General features: G+C 41.5%; 1 protein-coding gene across 1 annotated transcript in view; it reads right to left on the reverse strand.

Annotated features, from left to right (window-relative positions):
- Positions 1–16743, reverse strand: part of cobl (cordon-bleu WH2 repeat protein) — a 176022-nt gene that overhangs the window by 129060 nt on the left and 30219 nt on the right. The window lies entirely within an intron of this gene.

Consider the following 16743-nt stretch of genomic DNA (forward strand, 5'->3'; position numbering starts at 1 on the left):
TAGGTATTTCAACATCTACGGTCCGTATTATCATCAAAGGGTTCTGAGAATCTGGAGAAATCACTGCACGTAAGCAGCTAAGCCCGTGACCTTCGATCCCTCAGGCAGTACTGCATCAACAAGCGACATCAGTGTGTAAAGGATATCACCACATGGGCTCAGGAACACTTCAGAAACCCACTGTCAGTAACTACAGTTGGTCGCTACATCTGTAAGTGCAAGTTAAAACTCTCCTATTCAAGGTGAAAACCGTTTATCAACAACACCCAGAAACGCCGTTGGCTTCGCTGGGCCCGAGCTCATCTAAGATGGACTGATACAAAGTGGAAAAGTGTTCTGTGGTCTGACGAGTCCACATTTCAAATTGTTTTTGGAAACTGTGGACGTCGTGTCCTCCGGACCATAGAGGAAAAGAACCATCAGGATTGTTATAGGCGCAAAGTTGAAAAGCCAGCATCTGTGATTGGTATGGGAGTGTATTAGTGCCCAAGACATGGGTAACCGACACATCTGTGAAGGCGCCATTAATGCTGAAAGGTACATACAGGTTTTGGAGCAACATATGTTGCCATCCAAGCAACGCTACCACGGACGCCCCTGCTTATTTCAGCAAGACAATGCCAAGCTACGTGTTACATCAACGTGGCTTCATAGTAAAAGAGTGCGGGTACTAGACTGGCCTGCCTGTAGTCCAGACCTGTCTCCCATTGAAAATGTGTGGCGCATTATGAAACCTAAAATACCACAACGGAGACCCCCGGACTGTTGAACAACTTAAGCTGTACATCAAGCAAGAATGGGAAAGAATTCCACCTGAGAAGCTTAAAAAATGTGTCTCCTCAGTTCCCAAACGTTTACTGAGTGTTGTTAAAAGGAAAGGCCATGTAACACAGTGGTGAACATACCCTTTCCCAACTACTTTGGCACATATTGCAGCCATGAAATTTTAAGTTAATTATTATTTGCAAAAGAAAAAATAAAATTTATGAGTTTGAACATCAAATATCTTGTCTTTGTAGTGCATTCAATTGAATATGGGTTGAAAAGGATTTGCAAATAATTGTATTCCATTTATATTTACATCTAACACACTTTCCCAACTCATATGGAAACGGGGTTTGTATATATATATATCCATATATATATATATATATATATATATGTATATACGTTAGGTCAGGAAAAAAACACAGAGGCTTTTTCATCCCTACAAGCCTGTTTCCCTGATCGCCATTCCCTATTCCCTGACGAGCAGGGAAACCTGTGAAACAGGCTTGTAGGGATGAAAAAGCCTCTGTGTTTTTTCCTGACCTAACGTATATTCTGCTCTGAGCACTGTATAACGGATAAACCACAGAAACCCCGACTATATATATATATGGGCAGCACGGTGGTAGAGGGGTTAGTGCGTCTGCCTCACAATACGAAGGTCCTGAGTAGTCCTGGGTTCAATCCCGTGCTCGGGATCTTTCTGTGTGGAGTTTGCATGTTCTCCCCTTGACTGCGTGGGTTCCCTCCGGGTACTCCGGCTTCCTCCCACCTCCAAAGACATGCACCTGGGGATAGGTTGATTGGCAACACTAAATTGGTCCTAGTGTGTGAATGTGAGTGTGAATGTTGTCTGTCTATCTGTGTTGGCCCTGCGATGAGGTGGCAACTTGTCCAGGGTGTACCCCGCCTTCCGCCCGATTGTAGCTGAGATAGGCTCCAGCGCCCCCCGCGACCCCGAAGGGAATAAGCAGCAGAAAATGGATGGATGGAGATATATATATATATATATATATATATATATGTCTTAATAAGGTTATCCAAAAAATAGTGCTCGATACCGTAGTAGAGCGCAATATATGTATGTGTGGGAAAAAATCACAAGACTATTTCATCTCTACAGGCCTGTTTCATGAGGGGGGGTACCCTCAATCGTCAGGAGATTTTAATGGGAGCATTCGCATACCATGGTTTATATAGGGCACAGAGTGGGTGGGTACAGGCTGGCCTAGGGGCGTGGTGATTGGCTCATGTGTTACCTAGGAGGTGTTTCCGTCTATGGCGGCATGTTGTTACAATTTCGCTGCGCTTGTTGAGGGATGACAGGTCTGGACGGTAAATAATAAACAGTTTCTCTTTCAAGCATAGGTTGCATCTTTTATTACCACTATTGTAAGGTGTGCTGGATGCAAGAATTTGCCATGTTATTGAATATTCAACATTATTGTCTTTGAGGTCCCAAATGTGTTTGCTGAGTTCTGTGGTATTTCGCAGGTTTTTGTTCTGGAAAGAAGCCTTGTGATTGTTCCATCTGGTTTTGAATTCACCCTCGGTTAATCCTACATATGTGTCGGATGTGTTAATGTCCTTGCGTATTACCTTAGATTGGTAGACAACTGATGTTTGTAAACACCCCCCGTTGAGGGGGCAATCAGGTTTCTTTCGACAGTTACATGCTTTGTTGGTTTTGGAGTCGCTCTGACTGGGGGTCGACGGCTCATTTGCAATTGTTTTGTTGTGGTTTGAGATGATTTGTCGTATATTGTTCATGCAGCTGTAGCTCAATTTAATGTTGTTCTTGTTGAATACTTTTCTTAGGTTGTTGTCTTTGGGAAAGTGTTTGTCAATCAGATTGAGGAATTTGTGTCCAATGTTCGTTGAGACGTTTTTGCTGTATGGGGGGTTGTACCAGATGATGTCGTTTCGTTTTCTGTTCTTTTTTGGCTGGTTTCCTGGCGTGGGTTCATAGGTGAGGGTGAAATTGTATCCGCTTTCATCAAGGGCTTTTTGGTACGGGGGGGTTGCTTGGTCAAATTCAGCTTTGCTAGATGACAGCATCGATAGCCTTTTATTGATTCCGGTAGGTATTCTTTTCGTGGTGGTGGGTGGGTGGTTGCTGTCATGGTGCACGTATTGGAGTGTTGTGTTGGGTTTCGTGAATGGTTGGTAGCTGTTATTTCTCCTACTGACCTACTGACTCAAGCACTAGACTTCGCCTCAGACTACGACTCAATCACAGGCAACAAAAGAAACATCATCATCCACGCAAAAAACTCCATTCTCATCCACAACAGTACACCACGGCAAAAAAAGAACAATGCAACATTTGACGTCACTATGGGAAGTTTTGACGGAGCAGAAACGTGTGAACTCGTTGGGAGTTTCCTCCTCTCCCAGCTCGCTAGCCTCAATCTGAACCTTGGTATTTACCGTGATGACGGACTGGCAGTGTGTCGCGCCTCGCCAAGGAGCAGCGAGAATACCAAGAAGCGCATATGCCAAATTTTCAAAGAGAACGGCCTACGGATCACGATTGAAGCCAACAAGCAAACCGTCAACTTCCTTGATGTCACTTTCAACCTGAGAAATAACAGCTACCAACCATTCACGAAACCCAACACAACACTCTAATACGTGCACCATGACAGCAACCACCCACCCACCACCACGAAAAGAATACCTACCGGAATCAATAAAAGGCTATCGATGCTGTCATCTAGCAAAGCTGAATTTGACCAAGCAACCCCCCCGTACCAAAAAGCCCTTGATGAAAGCGGATACAATTTCACCCTCACCTATGAACCCACGCCAGGAAACCAGCCAAAAAAGAACAGAAAACGAAACGACATCATCTGGTACAACCCCCCATACAGCAAAAACGTCTCAACGAACATTGGACACAAATTCCTCAATCTGATTGACAAACACTTTCCCAAAGACAACAACCTAAGAAAAGTATTCAACAAGAACAACATTAAATTGAGCTACAGCTGCATGAACAATATACGACAAATCATCTCAAACCACAACAAAACAATTGCAAATGAGCCGTCGACCCCCAGTCAGAGCGACTCCAAAACCAACAAAGCATGTAACTGTCGAAAGAAACCTGATTGCCCCCTCAACGGGGGGTGTTTACAAACATCAGTTGTCTACCAATCTAAGGTAATACGCAAGGACATTAACACATCCGACACATATGTAGGATTAACCGAGGGTGAATTCAAAACCAGATGGAACAATCACAAGGCTTCTTTCAGGAACAAAAACCTGCGAAATACCACAGAACTCAGCAAACACATTTGGGACCTCAAAGACAATAATGTTGAATATTCAATAACATGGCAAATTCTTGCATCCAGCACACCTTACAATAGTGGTAATAAAAGATGCAACCTATGCTTGAAAGAGAATCTGTTTATTATTTACCGTCCAGACCTGTCATCCCTCAACAAGCGCAGCGAAATTGTAACAACATGCCGCCATAGACGGAAACACCTCCTAGGTAACACATGAGCCAATCACCACGCCCCTAGGCCAGCCTGTACCCACCCACTCTGTGCCCTATATAAACCATGGTATGCGAATGCTCCCATTAAAATCTCCTGACGATTGAGGGTACCCCCCCTCATGAAACAGGCCTGTAGAGATGAAATAGTCTTGTGATTTTTTCCCACACATACATATATATATATATATATATATATATATAGAAAGTTTTTGGACAAAAACTATCACAAATACGTATTTGATTGATTGATTGAGACTTTTATTAGTAGGTTGCACAGTACAGTACATATTCCGTACAATTGACCACTAAATGGTAACACCCGAATAAGTTTTTCAACTTGTTTAATATGTATGTAATATGTAATAATAGGAAAAAGAAAAAGATATCAATCCAATCATTCTAGTATCGTATATGCAACGGTATCGATATTATTGACATTTGGATTCGATCACTCCTACTTACATCGAAGCTTTAGCAGCTGTAGCTTCTTGTATCGTCCTGCTCACTGTGTGTGTGTGTAGCATGCTTAGCCATTCCTTTTTTTTCTAGTCCTCTAGTGATAATGTTGCTTGGAAGAAACTTTATTTTCCGCGATGGTGTTGACGATTGGTATTTTAGAAGTGTCTTCGCACTGTGGATAGATGACGCGTTTGTTGTAGATTGCTCTCAAATTTGAGCCAGTGTTCTGGCAAGACACGCACCCTCCTAGAATTCATGCAACTCATGCATGTGTGTATTGTACATGTAACAAGTAATCCAGAAATGTTATTGTATCTTCCTGAGCATACATCCCTTTTAAAGAAATCCTTCACATAAGTGCGATCTAGTCATGTATACACTGGGACACAGCCGCTGTCAGATCAGATCCCATGATCGGGTTTGGGACATTTCTTCAATAAAAAAAAAGCATGGAGTTTTACAACTTCTTTGTGTGTGGCTGGGTCAAGAAAATTGGTATCAAGACTACCGAATAAATATGCATCGTTTTTGCTCCGTAAGGTTGCATATAATGATTTAACTTCACTTCTAAATAAGCCATGGTTGTTGCTCTTGCACGTGCCGTTTACAAGTTGCGTGTTTTTCCACATCTTCATCAAATTATAACTATAGATGTCAACATTGTGTATGTGATGAAAGCTTCATTTATGATTGTTGCCTTTGGTAAAAACTTAACTTTTAAGTTTTGCTTACATTTTCTTTCTTTTATTTAGACTCGCCAAGTCGGTGCTTTTCGAAACACTCGTAGCAAACGTGTTTAGGAAATACAAATATTATCCCCCAAAAAATATCAAGCAAACCTTTAACGAAGTGATCACTGCAAACTCATGCGTTCTTCGACTCTGCTCGCTTGGACTGGATTGTGAGCTGCTTTTCTCGTCGTTTTTTCCATCAATTCCGCCCTTTTTGTTAACCTCTCGAGGAACTCTGTTTCTTTTCGTACGGCCGAAAACAACAAAAGTATAGGGCATTTTTTCTTCGAGAAAGGCTAAATGGCACCCAGTATCCATTGAGAACAGAGCTAGCTTGACCACCACCAGCATTCATTGGGCGGGACATGAGCCGAACGTGACGCCAGTAACATCCCAGAAATACTCAGCCAGCGTCATCTGCAGTGGACATGTGGTTTTGCATATAACAGGGTGATTTTTCTTCCAACCCTGACAAAAGACAGACCAAAAACAAGAGCCCACTGCAGAGAAAGCAGGTTAGGTAACACAAACAAGCATCCATACTTCACACCTATGGACAATTTCAAGTCTCCAAATAATGTGCATACACATGCATGTGAGAAGCATCACAGACAAGCACTGGGAGAATGAAAAAGATTTTGATTGTTGATTATTCATACATATTTTTGTTTCACAAACTATTCAATTGTAGCAATAAAATGATTTTCAAAAATGGTGTAATACAGTTGTGTGCCTTTTACTAACTAATTACTGTACAAACACAAATCTGTCTATGCTTGTAAAAAAAGTCTGAGATCTTTGGCTTCACTAAATTAAATTAAAATAATGTATATTAAATGTGTTGCAAAAAGTAGCTGTTTTACTGGGAGGTAGCTTGCAAAAAATGAAGAAAAACATATTTTTTAAAGCTGATAAGCTAACTAGATCTTAAGTGTCTGGGGTGAGCAGAAAAGACCCCTGATAAACGGTGTAAAAATCCTAGTTAGACATTCATCTTACCGGTACTTGCCTTCGCCGTGATGAGGAGCATTTGTAAGACCCTCACAAGGGGGAGTTTATAGGTCGCAGTTGTGTCATTATTTCAGGCTGAAACCTAGCAGGACCAAAGAATATGAGGAAAGAATCAAAAATTTCAGTGACTCAATATTCAAGTACAAAGGGTCTACAGATGTTCAACACACAGTGGTACCTCAACCTAAGCGTTTTGAGATAAAAGCTGTTTCTCGGCCAATTGTTACGCTTCAAGTTGCAAGCAAAAATTTTAGTTACAAGCATCCACAGAATTCTTCATAAATGATTGTAGTTGTTAGTATTACATTTGATTGTATTGTTTTTCTTACAATATTTCTCATCTAAAAGTGAGTTTTTCATTTTTAAAAGGTATTTTAGGTGGCCAAGCACCGATTAAATGGATTTTTATTCATTTCAGTGGGTGACACTGATTTGAGATACAAGTATTTTGAGTTAAGACCTCCGTAACGGAACCAATTAAGCTCGTAAGTTGAGGTATTAATGGATATTCAAAACACCAGGGATGTGCGGTCAGGGTAGAAAGGTGAGGCAAAGTTCCACTTGTCGTGATGGAAAAAAACATTAATAAAACAATGAATTCAATATTAGTATCTATTAAACTGTGTTATGAATGTATTTTCCGTATGATTACAATCCTTTTTTAACATTTACTTAAGTGAATATCACTACATTTGCACACACACATGTAAAGTCTACTGGGTATCATGCCACTTCTCTTCTGTGTGCGTGTGTGTGTTTTCTTGTATTTCTACCCTTCTTGAGACATCAACATGGAAAAGTACTTTCCATATGAGCAAGTTAAGACATAAATCTTGGTCCCAATGCAGAAAACCATTGCATTTAATAGAGAATGTCTCATTTGCACCCCTGGTGGTGAAATCTATCAAAATTAAGGTGGTCCCGAAAAGGAGGGATTTTTCAAATTGACTGTGTGTCGGTTTTAAAAGTGCTCCCCCTCTGGTCAACATATGAAATAACAAGTGTGTGTAAAAATTTGAAGTGCTCCCCTTCTGGCCAACATATGTTATAACAAGTGTGTGTAAGAAATTCAAATGCGCCCCCTTTGGCCAAAATTTATAGAAAAAATAAAATAAAGACCCCGAATGGGACAAGTGGTAGAAAATGGATAGATGGATGGATGTATATAGAGACTTACTGTAATAACTTGAAGTAAATAATGGAGATTAAAAACCATTTACAAACAAAAAATGTTTACTAAAAGCTTACCTTTTTTATATTTGCATAGTATGTATATATTATTAATGTTGTAAATACAAATATTTATATATCTAGAAAGGGTGGTCCTAAAGAGGTAGGCATTTTTTGGAGGTCTCAAGATGGTACAAATACAATAATGTGTGTGTGTGTGTGTGTGTGTGTGTGTGTGTGTGTGTGTGTGTGTGTGTGTGTGTGTGCGTGTGTGTGTGTGTGTGGAATGCGGAAGATGATGAGGGTGGAGTTTCATGGCTGGTCCGCTTGTCATAATGTCACCAAAATAATGTTTGCAAAGATATTTTTACACCACGAATTTAAATGTTAACACTGGAGAATCTATACAGCCTGTTTACTGTTTTAATGTAAGTGTGACATTGTTATTCTTACTAATCTTTCTATAGAGAAAAGAGACACTGTAAGGCTCTGTAGTCCATTCTATTCCATTCCAAAGTCCATTCTATTCTATTCTAGTCCAGAGCCTCCTGTAATACTCTGAGTCACCACACTGGGAAGTGGGGTCGACCGTGAGCTAGAAGACTCACACTGTTGCCAAGTTTTATCAGCAAGGAAGACAAGGTTTGGTTTTTGTTCTTTATCAGATGCAAGAACGATGTTTCAGTGCTGTACTGGAATGAACGAATGAATAAATGAATGTAGCTATCAATATGGATGATTATATAACCAATAAAAGGTAGGAATCTTTGGGGACCTCACGATTTGATTCAGTTTCAAATCTTGGGGTGACGATTCAATTCGCAAAGATTTTGATTCAACATGATTCTAGTAATAAAATTGGCCCTAGTGTGTGAATGTGAGTGTGAATGTTGTCTGTCTATCTGTGTTGGCCCTGTGATGAGGTGGCGACTTGTCCAGGGTGTACCCCGCCTTCCGCCCGATTGTAGCTGATATAGGCTCCAGCGCCCCCCGCAACCCCGAAGGGAATAAGCGGTAGAAAATGGATGGATGGATGATTCTAGTAATATAATATTTGGTAGATAAATTAAAATAAAACATATTCAAAAAAGGTGACAGGTTACAAAAGCTCCTGTTGGCTGCTGACGTAGGACTTAAATAAGCAGTTTTTTGGCAAAAAAAACATATTTTGAAAAATGTATTTCTAAAATTGTATTTACAAACATCACAGAATGTTAATCAATCTAATGAAAGAAAATAGAGCAACCCCAACTCCAACCCAATCCAAGCTTTTAAATACTTTACCAAGCAAATGAGAAGACATACAAATACAATACTTACTAAATGCAAAATGAAAAAAAGGAAAACCTGATAAAATTATGATTAATAGTTATAGATAATACAATTAATAAAAGCAACATTATCAATAATGATAATAATAATATTGATAATTATGTTTTTAATTTTAAAAAAAAGTATTCTTTAAAAAAGAAAAAACATGTATAAAGTATGAGCAAAGAAACATTTTTTAAATTAATTCTCAAATAATGAATCGACTTCGAATCAAAATAAATAAAAACATTGCGATAAGGAAAACTGGACTTTCAGACAAAACGGAGGAGATTGTACAAAGTATAATTTGGAGGATAGCTATATATAGGAGAGCTGCCTTTCTGGCGAATCCATTTGAAGTCACAAAACAGCTGCTAGGACAGAAGCGAAGCGGTAAACTTGCCTGCTCCAAAGCTGAGGTCTACCACCACCTCAAACAAACCTACAGCGATGGATGTAGAGAGCAAGACCTAGGCCCCTGCAGGTCCTTGATCAATCCACCTACACCAACGCTAGACTTCGATGGGAAAGAGCCCGGCTGGAAGGAGATCCGGGAGGTGGTCCGAAGGGCAAGGACGAGCTCTGCTCCAGGGCCCAGTGGAGTACCTTACAAGGTCTATAAGAACTGTCCAAGACTACTCTGCAGACTCTGGAAAATCCTGAAGGTGATCTGGATGAGGGGGAAAGTAGCAGACCAGTGGAGACAGGCAGAGGGTGTGTGGATCCCAAAGGAGGAGAAGTCTCAGAACATCAATCAGTTCCGAACTATCTCGTTGCCGAGTGTTGAAGGGAAGATCTTCTTCTGCCTCATTGCCAGGCGACTGACAGACTACCTCCTGAAGAATTCCTACATTGATACATCAGTCCAGAAAGGAGGGATCCCAGAGGTATCTGGATGTCTGGAGCACATAGGCGTGGTCACTCAGCTCATCAGGGAAGCTAGGGAGAACAAGGGGGACTTGGCTGTTCTGTGGCTGGACCTCGCAAATGTCTATGGATGCATACCCCACAAGCTGGTCGAAGAGGCACTGAACCGGCATCACATCCCAAAGAAGTTCAGAGACCTCATTCTGGACTACTATGCCAACTTCCATCTGAGAGTCTCCTCCGGAAAAACAACCTCCAACTGGCACAGGCTTGAAAAGGGGATCATCACTGGCTGTACAATCTCAGTCATCCTCTTTGCACTCGCCATGAACATGCTGGGGAAGTCTGCAGAAGTTCAGTGCAGAGGGCCCCTCTCCAGGTCTGGAGTCCGACAGTCCCCCATCCGAGCCTTTATGGACGACCTGACAGTAACCACTACATCTGTCCCAGGCTGCAGGTGGATCTTGAATGGCCTTCAGGAGGTGATTTCCTGGGCTCGCATGAGCTTCAAGCCGGCCAAGTCTAGGTCCCTTGTGCTAAAGAAAGGGAAAGTTACTGGCAAGTTCTGCTTCTCACTTGGCACCACCAAAATACCATCACTCATCGAGGAACCTTTGAAGAGCTTGGGAAAGGTGTTCAATTGCAGCCTGAGAGATGCAGCCTCCACAAAAGTGACCAACCAAGACCTGGAGACCTGGCTGACCATGGTGGACAAGTCTGGCCTTCCTGGCAAGTTCAAGGCCTGGATTTACCAGCACGGGATTCTTCCTTGAATCCTCTGGCCCCTCATGGTGTACGAAGTCCCCATTTCAATGGTGGAAGGCTTTGAGATGAGGGTCAGTAGGTTCCTGCGCAGGTGGCTGGGACTGCCGCGAAGCCTGAGTAGCATTGCTCTATACGGGCACAATAACAAGCTGAATCTCCCCATCAGCAGCCTGAGCGAGGAGTTCATGGTGACGCGGTCCAGGGAGCTCCTACAATATCGGGAGTCCAGTGACCCAAAGGTTGCCCAGGCTGGGATTGAAGTCAGGACAGGGATGTCGCAGAGGCAAGGCTACGGCAAAGGGTGTTGGTGGGAACAGTGGCACAGGGGAGATCTGGCTTAGGTAGCAGAAGAACACCTCGCTATGATAAGGCGCAGGGGAAAGAGAAGAGGTCACTGATCCTCGAGGAGGTGCGAGCAGGAGTTGAGGAAAGGCGAGCCTGCCAGATGGCAGGAATGCGGCAACAGGGCGCCTGGACGAGATGGGAACAAGCAGCAGAGCGCAAGGTCACATGGACCGAGCTCTGGAAAGCCGAACCCCATCGGATAATGTTCTTGATCCAGGCTGTCTACGACGTGCTGCCAAGTCCATCCAACCTCTTCACCCGGGGGAAGGTGGAGACACCAGCGTGCCCCCTCTGTCAGAGAAGAGGAACCTTGGAGCACATCCTAAGCTGTTCTCCAAAAGCCCTGGGTGAAGGGGGTAACGCTGGCAACATGACCAGGTGCTGAAAGCCATAGCCGATTCCATCTGCAGGGGCGTCAGTCACAGCAAGAGCCTCTGCCCAGTGAAGAGCACCGCTTTCATCAGAGCTGGGGAGAACTCAACACCGGCTGCCCGGAACACCTCTTCTGGTCTGTTGAAAACAGCACACGACTGAGAGCTGTCAGTTGATCTGGGCAAGCACTTGATTGATTGATTGATTGATTGAAACTTTTATTAGTAGATTGCACAGTACAGTACATATTCCGTACAATTGACCACTAATTGGTAACACCCGAATAAGTTTTTCAACTTGTTTAAGTCGGGGTCCACGTAAATCAATTCATGGTAAAGTTCCCTGACGTGGTTTCCAAAACAACACTAAGGCCAGATATTGTGCTTACCTCAGTGGCCTCCAAGCAGGTAATCCTCCTGGAGCTCACAGTGCCTTGGGAGGACCGTATGGAGGAGGCCAATGAGAGGAAGAGCGCAAAGTACTCTCAGCTTGTGGAGGAGTGTTGGAGCAATGGGTGGCGAGCGATGTGCCGGCCTGTTGAAGTGGGATGTCGAGGGTTTGTGGGCAAATCCCTCTGCAGGGCCTACAGAATGCTTGGCATCACAGGGGCCAGCCAGCGAAGGGCCATGAAGTTAGCCACAGATGCAGCAGAAGTGGCATCAAGGTGGCTGTGGATCAGGAGGGGAGAGGAGTGGCATGGAGGGCAGTAGCGCTACCTGGACACAGGCTGGGGCCTGATCAACCCTGGCTGAGTCGCCTAGAGGAGGGGGTCTGATTGTTGAAAGACCCGAAACCCGCTGTGATCCTAGGTTACATCACTGAGGATGTGTCCAATTGCACCATTGGTGTATTTAAAAAGTAGTGCTGCTGCACATACAACTACAGTACAGTAAGAAAGACAAATGCGTAATCTGAATTTAAATTAAAAAAAAATGGTGTGAAGTTCACCGCAAGTAATTGCACAACCGACACACCAATACAAAAAGACAGTCAATATTATTTTTAGAGTTGGTAGAGATCTAGGGTTAAATTAAAGGCACCCAAGTGTTTTATACATTAGCAAACATTTTGGCAAAAATGAAACGGTGCATAAAGTATAAAAGGTGAAAGTGCAAGACAAAACAAGTATTTCAAACAAAGTACTAACCAATGTAATGCAATCCATATTACAGCAACACGTGTGTGAGATGTTCAACAGATAAGAAACAAACAACAGTGTTCAATTGTCATGTTTGACAAAAAAGGTACACTTCTTTGAAAGCCACACATCACCTTTGTGCAGTATGTCGGAAACAAACACCTTCACTTGACTTTTACCAGAAATGAGCTTTGCCAAAAGATTTGCATCTAAAAAGTGAGCAAGACATGTCAACAGGACGACATTCCAACCTGACGCGCAACACAACTTGAGGAGCAATCGATTTTGTGGTAATTTACTTTTTTTTTTACTAAACCTCAAATGTCTTGACTAAATGTCTTCACAAAAAGCTTTTAAGCTGTGCATGTAAAAGGAAGTGTGTGTGTGTTGAAATGATGTCAGCGACAGGAAGTGAGAGTCGCACGGCTGTCAAGAGTTGTGACTCAGTCGTATCGTACAGTAATGTTCCTTTAAAAAAAATCCTACACGAGTGTCATTGCAGTTTAGAAAACACAGATGTGTTTCCTGTTCAAATCCAAATTAAGTCATGGGTTGATGAGCCGTAAAGTTCAACTCAAAGGGCAGAAACTTCCAACCTTTTTTTACACCAAGTTTACCTTTGAATATCTTTGCACATGACGGTATCTCACTTTGGAATTGTGATAAATATGTTTTACTGATCAGGTAATTAATAGGACATAAGAGTAAATTAATTGCACGCATATTTTAAAGTAATATTTTGACAAAAATTAGAAAAAAGCTGATGTTGATTTATTGTTGGCACGCTTTTTTTTTTCTAGTATTTGCGATATATTGTGGAATGACTTGCTTTTTATTTTCATATACACAACAGCTCCGATAGAGATGACTGGACTTGTTTTTTATGGACTCAATTTTATTTATTTTTATATTGTGGTTTATTTTGGTTATTCTTCTTAGCCACATTTTATGTCTCATGTTAACTTACGTGTTTTAAAAAAAAAATCTGTATCTTGTTGTCCTTGTTAGTCTAAGCACCATTTATTATGTATTTTATGCATTATTCTGTACAGGACTTTGGTGCACTGCTTCATTTTAAAGTGCTCTCCATATGAAGTTGGATTGGATTATAGCTACATTTTGCATTTTCTATTTCTGCTCACACAGATTTCTGGACGCGACAGAGAACGAGACCGTCATTCACTCATACATGTATGATTATGAATATTACGATTCCAAATCCACAAACTATGGTGACTACAGCCCACATGCAGCACTCTGGTGGATTCATGGCCTCACGGGTTATCCTGTGCATCCTGTTCTTTCTCGGTTTGCTGGGTATGTTCAAAATATGTTGTGGCAAGCATTTGCAATGCTGCTATTTAGCTGTTGGTCTTGTAAAAACAAAAATAAGCAACTAATTTCACAGGCAACGCCACTGTTCTCTACAAGTACCACCATAATGACGAACATTAAAATACAGTAGCGCAGTAGGCTTAAGTATTCATTAAAACAAGGTAGAGGTTTTATTTAACAAGTACATTTTATATTTTTGGCCACTGTAACATTACACACAGTTTGAACAGTAACACTGTGTTTGAATATAAGAAAATAAAACACTGTACTTCAAGTGTTTATTTGGCGTAGAACTAGATGGAGCCTGCGTACTACTAGTGCAAGGCTTTTCATCATGAAGAGGGCCGCAGTTTCAAGAGCCCATAAGCTCAAGAGCCGTACATTGAAATGGGGATGTTTGGTCAGAAAGTGCCTCTGCAGGTTATATTTCTTTGAGACTGTGTTTACTTAATTACAAAGTAAACACATCAGCTTTCGCACTGCACTGTCAATAAATTCATTATTCTGCCCATGCTGTACAGAAAAAAACAGAAGGTCCAGAAGTTTTGTTGAGTATTGATGTTCCTTCTTTTAAATAATTTCCCTTCCTCAGTTTTATTTCTTTACACTTCTTCATTCATTTATGTTTGTAAAACTGAAAATATAAACATAAAATAAACATTACAAAAGTATTACCGTATTTTCAGGACTATAAGGCGCACTTAAAAAAAAAATTTTTTCTTAAAACTCGACAGTGCGCCTTGTAACCTAATGTACGGAATAATTCTGGTTTTGTTTACCGACCTCGAATCAATCTTATTCAGTACATGGTGAAATGATAAGTGTGAACAGTAGATGGCAGTCAAACATAAGAGATACATGTAGACTGCACTATGATGGCAATATGACTCAAGTAAACAACACTAACATTTTATATGTTCAATTGAAAATATAGATATTACACACGGCACTCAAAAATCTATCAAAATGTTTTAGTATGACTTTGGTAGGCTATGAAGCCGCACTGCTTGATGTGCTTCAACATACGAGTATTATTGTAGTGTGTGTATAAGGTAAGACATTATTTGGCGTTTTGTTTCACAATATAATGCAAAATAAACTTTTCTTACCTTCTGGTACCTGCTGATCTGTATTTCGGATCTGCATAAATCCTGAAAAATTGCGCACAACGAATGTGACTCATCACAATTAAACCTAAAGTGTAGCGTTATCGCTCTCTACTGGTCAAATTTAGCACTACATGTATTAAACGAGCTTTGATTGCCAGATTTATTCTCAGACAAATAACACGACCACAAATACAAAATATATCCTGATTTGGGTGATGTTCGGTGGGCCAAATGAAAAGCTTTGGTGGGCCGGATATTGCCCGCGCGCCGCTAGTTGGAATGTTATGCATTAGTGGTACGCTTTCCACAGTTGGAGAAGCAATGATGAACATCACGGCATTTCTCTCTACTCGTCTGAACAGTTGGGATTCTACAGTGGAACTTTATTTGTGACCCTGATGAGTATAGCCTGACTCTCGCCAGATCCTTGTAGTTCGCTGAGCTCTGGGGCTTCTCAATAGGAGATATATTTCAGAAGGCGGGGCCTTGTAAAAAAAATCATTGTATGTGATTGAATGAACCACTTGTCCGTTATCTTGAATGACATGCTACTTCAACCACTAACATCGAAATCAACCCGTGACACTGATGAGAAATCTGATGAGTAATCGCTGGGAAATCCAAAACAGAACAGCCGACATATTGCATAAAGACAGAGCGAAAAGTTAGAGAACTTTTACTGAAACAACGCAGCAATCTCAGTAGACGATCGATGTTGTTTGCGCAAAGAAAATATGCGAATAAAAGGCACACGACTCCTCACTGCGTGCCGCCATTGTTGTTTGAATCAAACAGTCGCTTTGGCACTACGTCACATCTATGAAATTCCGCCCGACGATCCTGATTGGTTCATTAATTTTTGCTATCTTGAAGGAGTTTGCATCGCCCTCGAGCCCAGATCCTTGTGTGGAGCTCAGCGAACTACAAGGATCTGGCGAGAGTCAGGTTATGATAAGTAGGGATGGGAATCGAAAACCGGTTCTTGTTTAAAACAAGTTCCCAGTGTGTCAATTCCTTAGAATCGCTTATTGACATTTTTTCAGACGGTTCTGCTATCGATCCTTCCGGGTCGGGATGACATTGCGGAGTGACGGCGATGGCGGCGCCCAGCCACAACAAACTACATTTACAGACTACATCACCAAAAATGATTCCCGGGCGCGGCCACCGCTGCTGCCCACTGCTCCCCTCACCTACCAGGGGGTGAACGAGGGGATGTGTCAAATGCAAAGGACAAATTTCACCACACCTAGTGTGTGTGACAATCATTGGTACTTTAACTTTACATTTTGCAAGAAAAGATTGCAACAGCGCTACTTGTAATAATTATAAGACTTCTAATTCATCAAGAGGACATGCGAACAATATGCTGAAACATTTAAACACACAGCATGCAACAATTAGAAATGAAAGTTTGCGCTTTAACCGCTCCTCTTTAATCCCAGCAGCACGTTATCTGAATACAAGAAAAGCAGTCGTGTGCTCGTAATGCAGCCGTGCATTGATGAGCATAAAAAACGTAGCATCAGAAACAATATTTAGTATATGAAAAAATTCAGGCAATCTACAGAATAAATAAAGCGGGAAGTGTGGTAACGTACCTGCTCATGTAGGAATGAATTAGCAGATAGGTACACAGAGCAAGCAACCACTAAAACAGAAGAAAACATGGAGATTAACCACAGTAAAGAAGAAGTGAAGAACATAGTTAAGATAGAACACAATAAAAAGTGACAAGATAATTGGAATAAGGAAACAAAAGGTAAGGAGTATTACAAAGTCCAGAGGAGAGTAGGTGTAATGAGAGGAGGCAATAGAAATAGGAAGGAAGAAGACATTATTACTAGAATG

Source organism: Nerophis lumbriciformis, linkage group LG04, assembly GCF_033978685.3.
Source record: "Nerophis lumbriciformis linkage group LG04, RoL_Nlum_v2.1, whole genome shotgun sequence".
In the NCBI taxonomy this organism is placed as follows: Eukaryota; Metazoa; Chordata; class Actinopteri; order Syngnathiformes; family Syngnathidae; genus Nerophis; species Nerophis lumbriciformis.